Source organism: Chlorocebus sabaeus, chromosome 23 (genome assembly GCF_047675955.1).
Source record: "Chlorocebus sabaeus isolate Y175 chromosome 23, mChlSab1.0.hap1, whole genome shotgun sequence".
NCBI classification, from domain to species: domain Eukaryota; kingdom Metazoa; phylum Chordata; class Mammalia; order Primates; family Cercopithecidae; genus Chlorocebus; species Chlorocebus sabaeus.
This window is the reverse complement of record NC_132926.1, coordinates 54,709,153-54,730,207: the sequence shown is the minus strand read 5'-3', so window position 1 is coordinate 54,730,207 and position 21,055 is coordinate 54,709,153. Positions and strand designations below refer to the sequence as shown.

The window sequence follows — 21,055 nt, the reverse complement described above, 5'->3', positions numbered from 1 at the left end:
GTTGGAGAAAAGTAAATGGATGAATGATAGTCAACATTTTCTTAGCACATTTTGTTAGCACATAAAGTGGTTGGGACAGTATTGTATACATATGAAGGGTGTGGAAAAGCCAGTTGAGAATTTCCAATTTGGCTGGACATAGACTAGGGAGTTAATAACTTCAAGTGGGGCTAGGCATGGTGGCTCACACCTGTAATCCCAACACTTTGTGAGTCTGAGGTGGGAAGATTACTTGAGGCCAGAGGTCCTAGACCAGCCTGGCCAACATGGCAACACCCTGTCTCTACTAAAAATACCAAAATTAGCCAGGAGTGGTAGCACATGTCTGTAATCCCAACTCCTTGGGAGGCTGAGGCACAAGAATCACTTGAGCTTGGGAGGCAGAGGTTGCAGTGAGGTGAGATCATGACACTGCACTCCAGTCCGGGTGACAGAGTGAGACTCTATCTCAAATAATAATAATAATAATAAATAATAACTTGGATTGGAAAAGGACAAGACAAAATATCCAAGGAGGACTTATGAAACACCAAATGTCACTGAATTAATGTTACATGTTGAACATTATTGCAGGACGTATAATGAAGAACTGAGCTTATCCTTTAGGATGGTTTTGGTTTGGTTTTTGGAATGACAGTGTCAGAGCACTGGAATGGAAGTGCCAATGCCAATACAAATAACCAACTTTGCTCTGTGCTTTTCCATTTATAAAACACTTCTGCCTCTGTTTTTGATTAGAAACATGGTGACTGGTTCAATACTGTCTTTCCTTCTTTCCTGAAAGGACACATTCCTGAAAATAGGTCTGAAGATTGTATAAAAGCCTACATATTATAAGGGATTCTGGCCCTAGAGAGCCAAATATATTATGAAATCTCTAATTATGCCTTGCTATTTAGACACAGCATTCAGTGTATACTCCTTTTTCTAATTTTTCTTTCTTTAAACTTTCCACAATTTTGGTTATTTTCTCCTCATTTCAACAACAGTTGACCAGTTCAAGTTCAATAAATGTCTGATTCAGATGAAAAGATTTGCCATTTTTGGCATATCTAATAACTGCTACCTTTGTCTTACTTGAGTTTATGAGACAAACACTTCTCATAATTACTATTAGGCTTTTAATTTTCCCATTTCCCATTCACTTTTTTGTAATAATGAAGATATGCAATAACATTTGAATAAGTGTATGAATAATTCTCCGGGTAATGACAAAGATGGTGATTCTGCAAAAATTGAACTATTGGCTTATGGGCAGCTGCACCATAAAATAAAAACAAAAAAAGTTCATTCATTGGCTGGCATCTGAGTGTCAACACAGGGCAGGGAGGTAGTAGCATCAATAGATGTAGTACAAATATCCACATTGATGGACTTCAAATGAAGCAATATTGAGGACTGCCTATGCTCTCACTTTTCTCAAGCGTGTGTACCGTACCCAGTATCTGGTTTCAATAGTTTTAAGAATTAATGTAAGATTCACTGGGTTCTGTTGATTTGTCTTCTTTTAAAATTTTGTTTCTGAAATGAACTTTTTCTAGCTTAGTATAAGCCTGTATCATTTTCTGCCAACCTTTGGAAGTCTTTTAACTGGCCTCCTAATCTCTTTATTCAGTTATTCATTCATTCTTCATATCTGAATGTCCTGAAATTTTTAATTTATCTTTTGTCTCTCTTTACCATTTTAGACTGTTGTTCACCATGATCATTCTAACTCTTTTTAAATATAGTTATTGCAGAGGACTAATTTAGAGCATTTAATAAAAGGATTTCTCATACTATGAGGGTAAAAAGAAGGTACAAACCAGTGTTATATTTTACTTTACAGAACTTTATTTGTGGAATGGCAAGTCACTGTGTGGATGTTATTTGATAATACAAACTGTGGCATTAGCCAGTCTGGAAAGTGTGAATGTGATAATGCATCCTGTTATTATGGTTGTTCATTTTTAGCAATTTCCTCTCATTTCATTTCTAGTAATTTATACTCCTAGATAAAGAAACTATGTACAGCATTTAACCACCTCAATTTCCTACTCAGAGGGCAATAAATTGTACCCCTTCCCACTTCTTAGACAAAGAAAACAGTATTTCAGTATGGAAAACTTCATCTTGATAGGTACATGTGCAGGATATTAGCATCTGTTAAAAACATCTTATCTTTGGGAACATCCTAGAGGATGACTAAGTACCTTGTCATTAACGTCTCGTCTGACCCAGATGAGCTGTACAGATTTGGCTGGTTCTCAACATAGCCACAGGTGGTGGTTCCCAAGATGGATCCTTTGAATACCTTCTGCTGAAGAATTTTGTCTTTTTTTTAAGAAATAATTTTTTGATGGCAAATTGAAAATCAAATCACACAAATTTAACTTGTTCCTCACAGAGTGAAATAGAACTATGAAATTTTTGCTTGGTGGCACAGCAGACTAGTCCTACAATCAAAACAAAAAAATTTAAAGATCCACCCCTATTGACATCTTGAGAAAAGTACTTGAGTTTGGATGAAGAATTTAAAAGATGTGACTTGGTTCTTTAAAAAAGTAATAGGTTGGAGATTTACTTTTTATTCCACCAGTTTTTTTTTTTTTTTTTGAAATGGAGTTTCATTCTTGTTGCCCAGGCTGGAGTGCAATGGCACAATCTCAGCTTACTGCAACCTCTCTGGGGTTCAAGCGATCCTCCTGCCTCAGCATCCAAAGTAGCTGGGATTACAGGTGCATGTCAACATACCTGACTAAGTTTTGTATTTTTAGTAGAGATGAGGTTTTACCATATTGGCCAGGCTGGTCTCGAACCCCTGACCTCAAGTGATCCGCCTGCCTCAGCCTCTCAAAGTACTGGAATTACAGGCGTGAACCACTGTACCTGGTCGTTTATCAGATATTTATTAGCAGTGTAGGGCATAGGGATAAATACCATGTGTAATTACCAAGAAGCTCTTGCCTTCAAGTAAAAAACAGATTAAAAAAGTACACATTGCATGCCTGTATAAAATATCTCATGTAACCCATAAATATATACATCTACTATGTACCTTCAACAATTAAAAAAAAATACAACTAAGCAGGTAAGCCTGGGTATAGTAAGAGCCAAGTGGCAGTTTTGAGACCTGCCACAAGAGCTCACTGGAGGCTTCCTGGCAGTGTGGGACCTTGACGGAGAGATTTGAATGGATGGGGCATCTTAGGTGGGGGAATGGGCTCAGCAAACATGTGGTGGCAGGAATTTACAAGGCATCGTCAAGCAATAGTGATTAAACCATTCCACAGTAGTGGTGAGCTTACATTTGAGAATCATTTTATGATAGGCACTTACGGGACCTGCCCATCCCCATAGTACTATCTGCGTTAAAGGAACCCTTCCCATTATATTGCAGTTATTTTATAGAAACTAGATGAGATTAGGGAGACCTATTGAGATTCAAGTAAAAGTTGGCTAGAAATCTTCCTCCCTATTCCATGAGAAGGTGTAAAATGAGAAAACTGTTCTTCCTTTCAACCACTATGGGATTCTTGGGGCCAGAGACGGAGACAAGGCTCATATTTCTTCTAGTGTTACCTGGATCTGAATTCATATTTTCCCTTAAAAAGTTTAAAGATGATCCGAAGCCACCCACCCAACCACTAATAACCTTCACTTCATAAAATGCCACCAAATGTGTGACTTGAGTAGTAGAATTTTAAGGTTTGGGACTATGGAAAGAGTTCATATCTTAACACTTAAAACTAAACATGAAACATCCTTGCTTTCTAACAGTTCATCTACTATTGCCACTTTCTTACCGCCCATCTTTTTCTGAAGGCTACCACCTCCATCAGGTGGCTTCAGCTCTGTCCTGCTGTCCCTGCATTCCTTCTCTCTTGCTCATTGATGACCCACCCCCACATTCCTATTGTCGTCTGAAGCCCTCATCATTCTCACCTGTCTTCTTCCCAGGTGTTTCTTCCCCCGACACTAAGATTTGACAGTGTAAATTATTTGTCCTTCCAGTATCCTCCCTGCTTTCAGTTGGTTCCTTAAACAGATGTGCAAAATCAGACCATGAGTGAAGTTAGAAATGCTTGAGGTGTGTTTACCCTGTGCTCTGACTTTAGAGGCACGAGAATCACCTGCAGATACTGTCTGTTCCCTAGATTTTGATTCAGTAGGTGCATAGTGGGGTCCCAGGATGTGTATTTTTAACAAGGTGTACTGGTGCAGGTGGCCCATATATGCATGATACTCCTTGTTAGACTTGCAGTGCCCCATTCAAAAGGCATGCCTTTTTTGTGTGTTTTTAAATTTTAGTGACTTGGCCAGAGGGGGTCACAGAGAATAGCGGGTCTGTGAGAACCCGTGCCTCTCCTCTCTACTTGAAGGGACAATGGCTGTAACACAACGCTGTTCATGTGACAGCCGGAGAAAGGGACCCATTGTTCAGGGGCTGGCTGATGTGCCATTCTGCTGCGGCCAGCCGTCCAACTGAGCTTGGTAGCCCCAAGGAAACAGACACACTTAAATCAGAGAGACAAAGAAAGGAGGTCAAGGCCTTCCACAGTTAAACTACTTGCAGCAATGTGTCAGAGGTAGGATTTGGGAAGGAAAAAAGTAATTCCGAGGAAGCATCATAAATCCTCTGGTTTTGGAGCTGCAGACATGGCGTTGGGGGAACACAAGTCTGTCAGAAAGCCAGTGGATCTTTGGCCAAGGAAGAATTATTTTCTACTGCGTCACACTGATTGCAGAACTTATCTGATTGCAGGATTTTATTACTGATTTTAAAAATAAAAAAGGCTCCCTGAATCTCCAGGCTCATCAAAGGTACCTGATCTGAAAGCCTGCCTAAATCAAGGTCTATGACTTCAGAGAACAATTCTGTGTTCCTGGAAATGGTCACTGTGTATATGACATATTAATAATTCCCTTCCACATTGAGGTAGCTGTTTTGAAGCTAAGAATTTTTTGAGTATGAAATACAATGAGCACCATTAGAAAGTTATTGATAAGTTTGGACAGTTATGAGGCTGGGGGACTCTCCAGATGCCATTTAGATACCCTCCCTCACCCCTAACTTTCAAATTGGATTCTAGCCCTGGAGGGAAAGGGTTGCAAACTTCCTGTAAAGATCTAATCCCGAGCCCAACAATTGCTTACATTCTTTGTGTCAGAAGAAGATTCAAATTCAAGGTCACAGCCTTTGCAAAGGTCGCAGACTTTTTCCACAGGATTGTTCTTTTAGCCTGATTACTCCCTTTATGAAAAAGTATGTCATTCATTCAGCCTTTGCCTCTGGGTTTCTTTCAAAGGGAGACTTAGTTCCTAGTTCCTGTGGGTACTCGTAGGTGGCTTTTCTTTTCTTTTCTTTCCTTTTTTTTTTTAAGTTAGGCACAGAATACAGACACAAATGAGTCAGAACAGGGAAAGCCTTTTCTGGATGTGATGGGTTCTGGAGAGCCCATTTACACCAAGTGTTAGGCAGCTGGTGTTCACTGGCCAGTAGGAATCCTTTTGTCTCTGAGATAAGAGGTTTGTATCCAGGAGAGGGCAATATGTGATTTGCTTGAGGTCACTTAGAGCTCCTAGTAATTAAGTCTGTCATTGTACCTTGATTATAGATTATCATTGCAAATCCATTAAAGAAGGAGTAGCAAGTGGATTTCAGAGAGGCAAGTGGCTTTATTTTCTTCATTATGTTTTCATTGCCCCCCCGCCTTACATTTTGTTTCTTCTTTACTAAATGATTTTGCCAATGATATAGATGACTTTGAAGTGGAGAATGGGAAGAGGAGACTTCGTGGGTGGCAAAAGGATTGTGCTAAACACTCTCCTGATTAGTTCATTAATTTTCAATTTGTTGCCATTAGGCCTGTTCATTTGGCTCCCCATTTGTGTGATATAGAGAGGCTTGCCCTCAGTGCTTCAAGGCCTGAATACCGTGCTATCCTTGAAGTTCTGTGTAGGTGCAGCACTTTTTGAAAAAAATAGGAAAGTTAAATGGTCCCTTTTATTGTTTTTGTTTGTGTCCCAAGTGGTACGTATAATACTAAATGATTTTGTAGGCATATGATGCTTAATGGGACTTAGTTTTGTGTCAGAATAAGGGCCCTGCCCAACGAGGGCTTCTGGGATGCTGACATTACATTTAATCTGAGTACTGGTTGTATGTGTATATTCAGTTTGTGAAAACTTATTGACCAATTTTGATTTATGGCTTTTCTTTCTGTCTGCATTTTACACTTTGATAAAAAATTCAAAAATTAAAGCCCCATGTTTAATGTAGAATTAAGAATCTATCATGATGGGAAACTGGAAACTCTCACATAATTTGAATCCTGGTGCAGCTGGGAGGGCCTAGAGCTTTAAATACCCATCAATTCACCCTTAGTTCTATAGCCAGAGAGCTGTGTGTCAGAACGCAATGCATTAGCACCATCATAGGTGATTGCTTTACTTCTCTAGGCAGCGAATCCAGTGCCTAAGAGATCAATAGTGTTAGCAGAGCCCCACTCTTTAGAATTTAAAACAAATGCACCCCTCTGAGTTGGCCAAGTAGCAAATCTTTTCATTCCCACTTTCCACCCTCCTCCCATTCATTTTAATCTGTCAGGAGAAATCAGAAGACAACTCTACAGATTATAGATGTTTTCCTGAACCTTTGGATGATGTCTCTCTTATAGTCTAATAGTAGAATGCTTTGTTTCCCTCCAATTTCTGTAACTGGGATGAGTTGATATGAGGGGTGAAGTCTTTGGCTTATCTCTGTCACTCATTTCCACTGACATTCCTTTTCCTGAACCTTTGGATGATGTCTCTCTTATAGTCTAATAGTAGAATGCTTTGTTTCCCTCCAATTTCTGTAACTGGGATGAGTTGATATGAGGGGTGAAGTCTTTGGCTTATCTCTGTCACTCATTTCCACTGACATTCCTGACTCCTCAGTGAGCCACAGGAGCAATACCTGCAAGCCCATGCTTCCAGTCCCAGAACAACCTATTGTCCTTTTCCTCTTGAGAAGACCCTTGCCATCCATGTGCCATCCATCCACTGTGGCGCTGCATACATTACACCAAAGTGAGTCATGAGTCATTGTACTGATAGAACATTCCAGCTTGCTTTTATAATATGGAGCTGGTAGACTCAAATGGAGAAAATAGGAGCATTTTTTTTTTCTCCGAAAGAAAGTTTGGGCCTTTCGCTTTGAAATGGATGCAGCACATCTATGAGAGGTCTGAGTACTCAATGTGTACCCTTCATTTTGGCCATTGGACTTACAAGTTGGATGTTGATTTACACAAACTCATGTGATTAAAGTTGTGGGTTAGCTTCTTCTCCGAGAAAACACCAAATGGCGGATGGGGGGCGGGGGCCGGAGGCCCTGGTGGCCCTGGGATGGGGAACCGCGGTGCCTTCCACGGAGGTTTCGGCAGTGGCATCCGGGGCCGGGGTCGCGGCTGTGGACGGGGCCGGGGCCGAGGTTGCGGAGCTCGCGGAGGCAAGGCCGAGGATAAGGAGTGGATGCCCGTTACCAAGCTGGGCAGCTGGACATGAAGATCAAGTCCCTTGAGGAGATCTACCTCTTCTCCTTGCCCATTAAGGAATCTGAGATCATTGACTTTTTCTTGGGGCCTCTCTCAAAGATCAGGTTTTGAAGATTATGCCGGTGCAGAAGCAGACCCGTGCTGACCAGCGCACCAGGTTCAAGGCGTTTGTTGCTATTGGGGACTACAGTGGCCACGTCAGCCTGGGTGTTAAGTGCTCCAAGGAGGTGGCCACCGCCATCCATCCGTGGGGCCATCATCTTGGCCAAACTCTCTATTGTCCCCGTGCGCAGAGGCTATTGGGGGAACAAGATCGGCAAGCCCCACACCATCCCTTGCAACGTGACAGGCCGCTGCGGCTCTGTGCTGGTGCGCCTCATCCCTGCACCCAGGGGCACTGGCATCGTCTCAGCGCCTGTGCCCAAGAAGCTGCTCATGATGGCTGGTATCGATGACTGCTACACCTCAACCGGGAGCTGCACTGCCACCCTGGGCAACTTCGCCAAGACCACCTTTGATGCCATCTCTAAGATCTACAGTTACCTGACCCCTGACCTCTGGAAGGAGACTGTGTTTACCAAGTCTCCCTATCAGGAATTCACTGACCACCTTGTCAAGACCCACACCAGGGTCTCTGTGCAGCGGACCCAGGCTCCAGCTCTGGCTACAACATAGGGTTTTTATACAAGAAAAATAAAGTGAATTAAGCCTGAAAAAAAAAAGTTGTGGGTTCACAGACAAGATTCTGATGTTCTGGGTCTATTGCTGAGCTTGTCATTTACTGTATGAGGTATGACAACCTGCACTGGGATCCCTTCTCTATCACTGAAATCTTGGCGACTTTGGGCAGGCTACTCAAGCTCTCTAAAGCCTCTTTTCATCAAATGTGAAAAGATAATAGCGTATACTTCAAAGATGGTTGCATTTAGCATAGTAGTAGGCACGTAGTAAATGCTCAATATATATTAGTTATTATTATTTAACACCAAATAATGTTAAAATAGGGAAGAATAATTAACACATCTAGGAATCAGGCCTGCTTCTTATGAAAGAATCATTCAGATGCTTAAATAAGATTATATTAATTAAATGCAGATGTTAGAAAATGTAGTCTCTGATAGAAGGCATAAACTATAAGGAATTTACAATATTTTGGAATACAAAACAGCTAAATTTACTTATAAACATAAATGTCTTTTAAGATAGTATGTTACTAAACAAAAAGTTACTTATCTTAACTATAGAATTAGGATGAGGCTGCTAGTGAATGAATTTGTTTTTCCTTGGTAAGATGTCAGCAGAATTGAAAACAGGTGTTCAAACAATGTCTCGTGTACAAATGCTCCTAGCAGCATTATTCACAACAGCAAAAACTATTATTTTTGGTGGAAACAACCCAAATGTCCATCAACTGATAAGTGGATAAACAAAATGTGATGTATTTACATAATGGAATATTATTTAGTCATGGAAAGAAATGAAGTATACATGCTACAACATGGATGAAGCTTAGCAACATTATACTAAGTGAAAAAAGACAAAAGACTATATATTGTATGGTTTCATTTATATAAAATATCTGGAAGAGACTACTCCACAGAGACAGAAAGTAGATTAGTGGTTTCCAGGGTCTGGGGGAAGGAAGAAAGGAGGAGTAACTGTTTGATGGGAATGGCTTTTTCTTTTAGGGCAATGGACAGGTTCCAGAACTAGGTAGTGATGATGGTTGCACAACAGGGTTAAAATGATGAATGTTTGGTTATGTGAATTTTTTAAAGGTTAAAAAAATTATTTCAAAAAATCAGCAGATGTTTGCATTTAGGTGAGATGTATCAGCATAGATCAGTTGACCCCTGGTCATGTGTGTGCTATGAGACAAGCCTTTGTTGCATGCTGAGGAGAATACCAAAAATGGCAAGATGCAGCCTTCAGCACCTTGCCAGTCTGTTTATGAGGAAAGGAAAGGAGGAGGAAGCAGGTAATCTGTTCCAAGTGAATCCATCTCAGAAGGAGAGAGCACCAGATTTGGTGACCAGAGAAGGCTTCTTGGAAGAGATGGGACCTTGAAAGATGAGTGAGCTTCATGTAATCACAGAAGAGGAAAGAGTAGCCCAGTGGCAGAAATGAACAACCCTGGGGAGGGAGAGGAGTATGGGCAAGGACAAGCAGGGATGGCCAGACTAAAGGATTTGTATAATGGAATATCAAGAGATAAGGTTGGGGTCGGGCGTGGTGGTTCATGCCTGTAAGCCCAGCACTTTGGGAGGCCAAGGTGGGCGGATCACTTGAAGTCAAGAGTTTGAGACAAGCCTGGCCAATATGGTGAAACCTAGTCTCTACTAAAATTCAAAAATTAACTGGGCATGGTAGTGTGTGCCTATAATCCCATCTACTCAGGAGGCTGAGACAAGAGAATCGCTTGAACCCAGGAGGCAGAGGTTGCAGTGAGCCAAAATTGCATTACCGCACTCCAGTCTGGACAACAGAGCGAGACTCTGTCTCAAAAAAAAAAAGTAATAAGGTTGGAAGTGTAGGTTGGAGCCAAGCAGGGAAGTCGTGGAAAGCTGGCTGCCAGTGCTTAAATTCACCAGGCAGTAGATAGCAAAGGCTTATCATTGATGATAAGAATAGAAAATGAAATAAAATGGGGAAGACAATAAGGAGACTATTGCAGTAATTTCACTAATTGTAACACAACTCATCATTATTTATTTGGTAAATATTGATTAAGCCCTCATTATACTCCATGCAATCTTCTATGCTAGGGACAGGGCAATATCTAAGATCAAACACATTTCCTGTCCTCCTGGAGTTGCATTCTAGTACACATTTCAAGCATTGACTTCTATGTCCAGTGGACAAATGTAGTTGAAAAGTGAAGGGGTGGATGTGTTAGAATGTAGTGGGGCATGGGTCCTAGAATCAGATTTCTTGGCTTTGAATCCTGGCTTCTGATTGTTGTTAACTGAATGTATGGCCATGAGCCATTTACTCTATGCTTCAGTTTCCTTATAATTTAAGAGGGGATAATTATGGTAGCTCTTTCACAGAGCTGTTATGAAGTTTAATTGAGAAAATAAATGAAAAGGACTTAGGATAGTACCTGGCATGTGGCAAATGCTCAGTAGGGCTTTCTTGTTTTTTGTATCTGAGTTTTTAATTTCTACTCAAGGATTTGTCTCAGTCACTTCTGTTTTTAATGGAGTGAGTCTATTTCAGAATCTTGGCTTATTGTATCTCAGGTCTGAGCTCTCTTTAATATGCTGTATGATTTGGGACATTGAACTTGTTGAATTAATTAGCATACAAACTCTGCCTTCCTAATTCAGGCAAGCTGCAAAATTCTTTCCAACAGATCACAGTCCTGGTCTTGGTTTGGGCAGAAACTTCTAGATAATGCTCCTTCTAGACCCTGAATCAAGAAGTCTTTTGAAGCATCCTGACCTGAGAGAACCTGACAGGTGACCAGACCTTAGCACATCTAGTCTCCCTCTGGAGAAAGCCAGAGTTTGAATTTAATTTCTTTGTGTTACCGCATCATAAGGGCCATGGGCCTCCTCAGCTCTCTGTACCTCTATGCCTCTTTCCATGAGCTGGGATGAAATAACCAACTAGAACAACTATCAGGACGTATGTCTTTTTTTGTTTATTATTATTAATTTTTTGAGACAAAGTATCCCTCCCTCTGTCGCCCAGGCTGGAGGGCAGTGGCATGGTCTCAGCTCACTGTAACCTCTGCTTCCTGGGTTCAAGTGATTCTCCCACCTCAGTCTCCCAGGTAGCTGGAACTACAGGCGCCTGCCACCACTCTCTGCTAATTTTTGTATTTTTTGGTAGAGACGGGGTTTTGCCATGTTGGCCCCGCTGGTCTTGAACTCATGACCTCAAGTGATCCACCGCCTAGGCCTCCCAAAGTTCTGGAATTACAGGGGTGAGCCACTGCAACTGGCCTGGAGGTGTGTTCTTATGAGTGTATTAAGAAGGATGCCTTGGAGCTTGTGTAAAGAGATTGCATAAGCTTTGAGGGTCCTTCAATCTGTACCATAAATTGATTGTAGAATGTAAGCTCCTTGAGCAGACAGAATCAATTTTATTTTCCTTTCTACTCCTAAATGGTTAAGCATAGAGCTGTGGACTGAATTGTATCCTTTCCCACCCCCTAAATCCATTTATTGAAGTCCTCACCTTCAATGTGACTATGTGAGGAGAGAGAGCTTTTAGGAGGTTATTAAGGTGAAATGAAGTTATTGGGTGAAGTCCTAATTTGATGGAGTTGGTCACCTTAAAAGAAGAGGAAGAGACTGATTGCTGTCTCTCTGCCATGTGATGACACGGTGAGAAGGTGGCTGCCTTCTATTTAGAAAGAGAGCCCTCACCAGAAACCAAATTGGCTAGGAACTTGATCTTGGACTTCCTGCCTCCAGAACCGTAAGAAATAAATTTCTATTGGCTAAGCCACCCAGTCTATGGTATTTTGTTAACAGCCTGAGCAGACCAAGGCATTAAAAGAATATTTGTGGACCTAATTTCAAGATTATTCAGAATTGTGATGACATAAGAATAACATGATAAACTGAACCTAACCCACAGTCCTAATACTCATTTAAATGGATAATGTTGACTTCATCTCCTACCATATATTAGTGAGGCCAAAAGGTTACAAAATTGGTTGGTTAAAATTCCCCCAAGACCCAGTTTTCCTCTAGAGGAGGTGCTAATGAGCAGTGAAATAGATCAAAAGTTAGTGAGAACCATCGTCGGAGAATATGAGGTAAAGAAAGAGCCTGGACAGTTTGTACTTCAGACTTTTAGTTTTTGAACAATTGGCCTCATAGCTGTGTTTTCATAGGACACACCCAGATTGGAGGGAGTGAAAGTGTGAGGGGAGGCTGAGCAGCAGAGGCCTGCCAGCGAGGAAACACTTCACCTGGGCTGGTAGACATGTGGGGTGCTTCCTTGCACCCAGGAGAAGAGATCCTGCTTCCAGAAGAATGACGACTGTGCCTGAGCCCAGCCAAGGATTCAGGTGCGGAGAGTTCCTCACTATAGCTAAGCCAGATGGTCCACTTTTATTTTGGTGAAGGCCAACCTGAAGCAAAGGCACTTTTCTTCCGCCATAAAAAAAACAACAAAGCAAAAACAGAAACAAAAAAGCTTGTGATGTGGAGCTCTGCCAAGCTAGGGCTGGAAAAAAAAGTCCCTTGCTTCCTTCCAAGGCAGTATGTAAATGATGCTTTGTAGTTTTGTTTGTGCAGCCACTGGTGATGGTTTAGAGTGCCTCCCTGAAGTCCATGGCTGCTCTAGAATCTGATTTTTATGATTATGAATATCCTATAAGCTAACTGTCTAGGTCCAGTTGTCATCTCCCTGCACAATCATCTTTGGTTGAAGATACTGAATTATATTGAATTGTTATGGAAGCCAAATATCTTCGGAAAGTGATCACCTAAATCTGCTTATAGAAGTTCAAGCATGTGCTTATGTGTAGCTCTGTCCCTAAAGGGCAGGACTCTGATCTTTCTGGCTTTTTCTAGAGTTTAGGTGTGGCAGGCATTAACTGAGACATTAACTCTTTACCCAAGGAGGGTTTCTTATAGCTTAACCTAAGGAGTTTTCTGCTTAGCTGGAGAATTTGGAAGACCGTTTTTCATTTCTTGACCAGGTTGTGCTATTTACGAAAATGAGGCCATGTAATTAGGGCCCCGGTGGTGTGTGGATTCACTCACTGGCACAGAAGAGAGACTACAGTGTTTTCATGGGTTAGTGGCTGACTGTGCCCCGTTTCCTTTAATGGTAAATATGTCACTGCTGAGAAGGATGGCAACCAAGTCCTGACAGGCAGATTTTCAGAACAAAGTGTTAGTGAGTGAAGAAAGGTCTGTGGAAGCCAGGCAAGGTTTGTCACTGAGTTCTAAGGAACAGTTCTTAAAAAAAAAACAAGCAGCTTCCCAATCTGTCTAGGATTTGGATCCAGCATAAGTCAAACCCCAGGTAGAGCAAAACTCTTTTAGCATATGCTGGGAACCACCGTGCCCTTCTTCCATGGTGCACTTACAGAAATGAGAAGGGCACTGGGCCTCACGGCTTGGCTCTAACTGCTGTGCCCCAGAAGAAAGAGCCATGTGCAGTGGCCGTCGCATCCATTCACTGTGGCCCAGCATTGTTGGCAGCTAAGCGAAGATGCTCGCGGGTGGTTAGCGCTGGGCCTCAGATTCCTTGTTGAAGGCCCAATGGGGAACCTATGGTTAGAGGAAAGAAGTCTAGGCGAAGCGGAGCTACTTAAGGAGAGACTTGCTTTTAGGAGGTTTCACTTCATTGACTCAGTTCAAGTTTTATCTTAAAGATACTTTATGCTGGGTTGTGGGGGGTGGTGGAATCAGTCGAGTTTGAGATTCCAGCATTACTCATGAGCCAAGCTTAGCTGCCTGCTTTTAGAATTGCATCAACTTGAGGTAATTTTTTTTAAATGTTTTCTAATCCTGGAGCAAATGAAAAGCATTGACAGTGATGCAGATTTCAAGGCCAGTGTCACTCATCTATGAAAATGTTTGTTTTGTTTTGCTTTGGCATGGCCTTGGACGAAACAACAATAAAAAAATGCTTCCAGGATGAGAGAAGAACACTTTTCCCCTAGAGTTCTGTTAGATAACCCAGAATTGTAAAAAAAAAAAAAAAAAATACTGGCTCTGGGACCTAAAGATCTTGCCTTGAGTTGTAGCTTTGCCACACCATTTGATGTTAGACACCTGGGAAAACTCTTATGTGCCTCAGTTTCTTTCTTCACAAGACAAAGAGATCAAAAAGGCCCTTCCCAACCCTGTGAACTTGACTAGGGAGCCTCTGGGGCCATATATGGGGTGTTGGGGTGGCAGCTGAGTAATGGGAATGGAGTGGGCAAGGGTTCATCACTGGCAGAAGCTACAGCAGAGCCCCAGCTTCGCCTGGGCTAGCCGTTTCACCTGGTCACGGAGCTGCACACCAAATGGAAGTTATAAGACTGTGTGACTGAAAGTGTTTATTTGGAGGATGAGTACTAATATCTAATATCTGTGGGGCGGCTGTTTCCCTGGGTGCTCTTCCTCTACCTTGGCTCATGGTGAGGGCACAGCCTCAAGAACTCTGCAGATATGTCTTTTCAAATACATCTTTAGCATAGTCTCAAAATTTCACTAACTTCAGACCAAATCCAAACCTTCTTCTATCCATGATGGAGATATTTTCTTCCACCCCACCACGATAGATCTTTGTGAACATGTATAAAAATTAATGTTGCTGTCTTCTTTTATTTTGAACTTACAAATTAAAAAAAAAGGAAATTGTTGGCTTTAAAAAATTTTGTAAAGTCTGTTTTCTGTTTGCCAAGAGACCCTGATGGCACAGAGCTTCGGTTCAGGAGTGTGGTGTGTAAACCCCGGTCCTTCTCCATGTGGTAATAGAGCCCTGGGACTCTAATCCATGCCACATGCCATGACCTGAGCAGACCCTGTAGGAAAACAGAAGCCTCGCTGTCCCCTCATGGAGCAGTTGCTCACAGTCCGTTGTACAGCTGTGGCCTGCTTTGTTGGGAAGTGCAGCCTGACTTGATCTTTTAAGCTCTTTTCTCCCTATAGGTATTATCAATAACAACTGGTCTGTGGGAGTACCTGCCAGGAGGGCTTGAGATCTGCATTCTGGACTCAAAAAGCATTGTTTTTTGTCATCTTAACTTCATTAGCAATTACGAGAGAGGAGAAAAATAAAACCCAAAAGCGAAGTGACTTTGTTATGACCCAGAAAATCCAAATTGGGGAAATAAGAATTGAAATTGAGAAAGACAAGCTCCTTTAAAACCTCAAATTCTTTAGAACTTTTCTGAGAAAGTAAGGAACACAAACAGGTCCAGATCCCCAAGATATTCCAAGTTCAACAAGCAAATCAAAGTTTGAATTCAGGCAGGCTGTCGTCGAGAGCTGGAGTTCTGACATTGCACAGTGGCTTCAAAATGCTTGATGCCCTTTTGGTTTCCGTGTACTTAAAGTTAAGAGAAAGCTAAATTGCTCGATTTTGGTTTCTGTGTGTGGGTTCTGGAGGGCTTGCCATCTGTTTTAGAGCTCTGCAGAACCGAGAGGTAAAATTCTGGGACACCGGCCCGAGGAGAAGGGGGTGATGAGACCAGGCTGACACAGGATCACACTGTTGTTGTTATGTTTTCCCTCCTTCCACTTTCAGGCCCTAGCAACTCTATTACCAGCCCATGTGTGGTCCTTGTGATCCATGGAAGAATTCATGAATATCTGTCTTAATCATGCAGATGAGTAGTGAAAAGAAGTAAACAAGACTTCTCACCCTTTTGGGCAGACATCTGTTACTTACTCCTTAATACTAGCTTGCTTTTAGACTTTGTGAAATATTGTGGTAAAATGCACATAACATACCATAAAATTCAGCATTTTTCATGTATGGTACTGTGGCATTTTAAGTACATTCACAGTGTTGTGAAACCATTACCACTGTCCATCTCCAGAATTTTTCATGATCCCAAATTGAAACTCTGTACTCATTAAATAGCAACTCCCCATTTTCCTCTTACTAGAGCCTCTGTCAACAACCATTCTACTCTCTGTCTTTATGAATTTGACTATTCTACGTACTTCATATAAATGGAATCGGACAGTATTTGTTCTTTTGTAACTGGCTGATTTGACTTAGAATAATGTCCTCAAGGTTCATCCAAGTTGCAGCATGTGCCAGCGTCATTGCTTTTTGAGGCTAAATAATATTCCGTTGTAGTATATACCACATTTTGTTTATCCATTCATTCATTAATGGACATCTGTGTCATTTTCACCTTCTGAGTATTGTGAGTAGTGCTGCTATGAACATTGGTGTACAAATATCTGTTCAATTCTCTGCTTTCAATTCTTTTCTGGGTATATATACCCAGAAGGGGAATTGCTGCAACATATGGTAATTCTGTGTTTTTTGAGGAATCACCATACTGTTTTTCTACAGTGGCTGCTCCATTTTGCATTTCCACTAGCAGTGCACAGAAGTTCCAATTTTTCCACATCCTTGCCAACACTTGTTCTTTCCTTTTCTTCCTTTTTTTTTTTTTTTTTTTTGGAGAAGGGGGTGATAATAGCAATCCTAATCAGTGTGAAGTTATCTCATATGGTTTCATTTGCATTTCCCTAATGATTAGTGATACTGACCTTTTTTAAATGTGCATATTGCCCATTGGTATATCTTCTTTTTAAAAATGTCTATGCAAGTTCTTTGTCCATATTTTAATTAGCCTGTCTGTTTTGTTATTGTTGTGTTGTAGGAGTTCCTTTTATATTGTTGATATTGATCCTTCATTATGTATTACAAATATTTTCTCTCATTCTGTGGGTTGTGTTTTCACTCTGTTGATGGTGTCCTTTGTTGCAAAAATGTTTAAATTTTGATGAAGTCCAGTTTATCTGTTTCCTTTTATTGTTTGTGCTTTTAGTATCATATGCAAGAATCATTGCCAAATAGCTTTTAGATATATATATTTTTAAGGATAGCTCCTTTCTCTGTAATACCACAAAAACCATTGCTTGTAGAAATTTATCTTTGAAGGGATTTTTCCCTGAGATGTCTCTTTTATACTTGTTTGGAGAGTGGTCTTTATATTACTTGGGAATTGGTTGATTCCACTTTCACCATGCTCTATCATTCTCTTCTCTTCTTCTCAGGGAGATCACAAAGGCTCATTTATGGATAAAAAGAAAAGAGGGAGTGAGGGAAAGGCTTAGTTTGAAAATAGCCTCAATCATTTGTACTATAGGGGCTAAGGAGAGAAAGGGCAGGTTTCAGAATGTCTGGGGCATATGAGTGGGTTCTTTAGCAATTATGACTTGCAAGCAGTCTGTGACACCAAACTGGACTGCCCTTTGTCTAAGAAGGCTGAGATCTACTTCCTAAAGCACCATCCTTTTGTCCTCAGGCTGGAAAGATTGCTGAAAAGTGAGCAGGCCTCTAGGTGAACCTCTAAGGAACCTCAGTCCCCCTCCCAAGGACATAATATTCCATACCTGAAACTTCTCCAAGTGTATAGACAGTGACTTTTTATAAACGTTCATTCCTTTTTAGAAAACACAATATATTCCTCTTATTTTTTATTAAGTGTTAGTAAAACCCTTCTAATTGAAAATCCTTTTCCTCCTTGCCAATTTCTCACACTTTACTCACTATTATTTCTGGATTATATTCTGTGTACAAAATCACCATTTAATAGTAACTACACATCCAAAACACTATAGATATTGCTTAGTATAAAAAAGCAACTGGGGAGTACATCATAAATTCATACAATCTCATCTTGAAGAGCAAACTAAATACAGAGACGGCCTGAAGGACATTCTTCTTTATACTTGGTGGTTCCAGAAGAATGTATTTAAATGTTATATAAGTTTTAGTCTTTTCTCATTACTTATGTCACAGCTGTGGACTTCTGAGCCATGGGGCTGCTGTTTCCTTTAGACAGCCAGTTTTGAGTTAGGTGAGTGTTTGAGTATTTTCCTACCCAGCATGTGTTCAGATGTGAGGTGTTTGCTTTTATGCTTGTACATCTGGTATGAAGAACGGTTTTGTGTGCCAATAATTGTCCCTGTGCTGCCGCCTGCACAGTAACTTGACTCGGGAATACAGAGAGCTGTGTCTGGAATTTGCGGTTTTAAGAAGTTGAATGATGACATGCTTCATAAAGACAACTCTTTTCAAATGAACTGTAGTTTAATTAGTAGATCCCTCACTTGCCTATGTGTAGACTTGCAGGAGTTGGAGAACAGTTTTACTGATGTCAAGGAAGGCTGGCAATAAGTTTCTCTAATATGCATGTTTCAGAATGCAACGTTAAATTTCTGAAATCTCATTTGGTATTGGTCTTCAAAAAGAATCATTTTTATTCATAGGGCCTCAATCATCTAAGGGACTAGATATCCAGAGAAGCCAGCTTCTCAGTGTTGCATGCACTTTAAAAAGTCATATTTACCACAGGAGCTAGGAAATGCTTTTAATCGGCAGCATCCCATCACAACTCCTAATTTTAATGTCTGCAAGTAGGCATCCTAACAAAACCACAGCTCAGCCCCCACCTTGACTCGCCTTACTCCTTCCTCTCTCACCGTGCCTCCTTTTCATGGTCTCCAGGGAAGCATGGTCAGGTTCGAAGGAGGGAGAGAAGGCAGAGAAGGACGGAAGTCAGAGCAAGCAGCCCAGGCCCCACTTCTATCTTAACTGGCACCAAGAAAAAGTGCCTTCAGCTGGTACAGTGGCTTGTGGGCACCAGGCTTTGCTTGTTTGCCATAGAAATCCTGGTCGTAACAGAGACCAATGCCATTCAGGCAGTGAGCAGGAAGCTGCTTTTATGGGGAGCTTTTTGGCACCATGTCCAACATACACTCCAGTCAATCACAGTAAAGGGCCTAATAACAGATGTGGTAATTAAGCCTGAAGAACTGTCTCTATTTTTTCATTTTTATTTCAGAGAATAACAAAGTGCTTCATTAAACCTCCAATCGCACAGAATTTTGAATCGGGCATACCGATGTGGTAAAAACTTACATCTCTGTAAGGACTTCCTTCTGAAGTTCTTATCAGCAGGATGCCTCAGAGGGAAGGTTGGATCCTTTTAGCCAGGACAATTATGTTCTTTCTGGGTTGCCCCTTGCACTCCAATACCAAACCATATGCAGAATCTTGGGGAACAATCAGTTTCTTATAAGTACCTTGGATATAAATAAACAGTTTTAGCTTTTATGTGCCTTTGTAAATATAAAATGTTCTCTGACTCTCTTAGGTTCAATTATACTGCTTATAGCAAGAAATTAACTATAGCTTTCAATCTTAGAAAGGTTTCAGATAACCTGAAACCATGGTAAATTACCATATTTTAATAAGATAAATTATCTTGAAAAAAATTTAATTACATCTAAAAAGGTCTGTCTTTGATTGTGGCAGTTTCTAAGGCAAATGTCTTCATTAAGATTGTTTTTCTTTCTTTTTAAATGATGAACATAAATCCGGCTCATCATTAAAGGAAATTAATCTAAGAATTTAATGACTTGGGACAGGTAGAAAAAGTCTATGTTCTCAACAGTAAGAATACATGCCTGAAAACTTTCTCTTTAGCTCTTCCTGGATTGTGTGGTTCTCTGTGACCCTGGGGCTCTTGGGAAAGACAGCATGGCTGTCTTTCTGACATGGCTCTATGGGATAGTGTAGATTTGGAAGCCACATTTATATCCTGGAGATTATTTTTTTGTTTGTTTCTAATTCCATGTAGCCATAGATCTACTTTGTAAGATTATTGCTTAATTATCTTCTCTCCAAATGCCTACTTCTGAGTTTTCAGGGTACCTCCAACAGAATATGTAGTTGACTAGATTCTTAAATTTATCTCTCTTAACCTGACCCATGAAGCATATGATTTATGGAGAAGAATCAAGGTTTAATTATAATTTCAATTCTTGTGTTAATAAAGCATAAACAACCTATTCATCCGATTAGCCTAAAAAAGTAATTTGTGTGTATTTAACATTTGTACACACTTATATGCACGGACACATATAAAAACAGTACTAAGCTTTATGGTACTTCATATTTGTTTTCTCATCTGAAACTTAATATTTACAATTCATTTTTTACTACCTTTGTCCATTCAGACAACCTTTTCCTCCGTTGATGTCAAACATGTTTCTTGCTAAATGTAAAATCAGCAATATGCAGACTCAGATTTTGCCACGTTAATATATGTTTTAAGAAACCACCCCTATATACACCTTGTATCTAAAAGTGAGAACTCCCAGATACATTGAGGAAGACTTGTGGTCAGGCAGACACCTCCCTCAGGATTATTCAGTTGCTGGAAAAGTAAAGCTTTTCTTTAAATAAGATTCAGAATAACTTCCTTATATCTTTTCCTAAGAAGGGCAAGATTTTCTGGGATGATACACCTCGCCTTTTAGTTCCGGTTCCATTGCTGGTAGGGAGATATTTCTGTAAGTTGGGGGAGATGACTTGAAGATGAAGTGGAAAGTTGGCCAACCAAGGGCGGCCCTGAGCTGAAGCGCCACCTCCTGGCGGAATAGGTCACTCCAGGGATTGTTTCTCTGTTACCAGGCTGCCTGCTGAGGCATCTGTTCTCCCCAGTTATGGATCCCACTCTGTTATTTCTCTTCCACCTCACCCCTCTGGATTGGTTGTCTGGGACTCACAGGATATGATCCCTTTACTCTCCTCAAGTGCTCAAAATACTTTAATGTTTCATGACTTTATAGATCCTGGTTTTGATCTTACTTAGAACTGTATATTGATCCTCTATTATGTTCTTGCAGATGGGGAGAGAAGTAGAAGTCAGGGAGAAGTAGAATAGGAGACAAGATAAAACCATGGGCTCTGCTTTCAAGGACCCAACAGTCTAGTTGAAGAAGTGGGACTGGTTATATCAAAAGATGACCAGCAGCCCAAGGCAACAGAAAAATATCAGATGAAGGATGGGGAGAGTTGGTTCCATTAGAGATTTCTAT

At 40.8% G+C, this 21,055-nt stretch overlaps 1 protein-coding gene and 1 pseudogene across 3 annotated transcripts in view; both read left to right on the top strand.

The window, feature by feature from the left end:
• Positions 1 to 21,055, top strand: part of MEGF10 (multiple EGF like domains 10) — a 380,133-nt gene that overhangs the window by 209,194 nt on the left and 149,884 nt on the right. The window lies entirely within an intron of this gene.
• On the top strand, positions 6,819 to 8,195 carry LOC103244457 (small ribosomal subunit protein uS5 pseudogene; annotated as a pseudogene).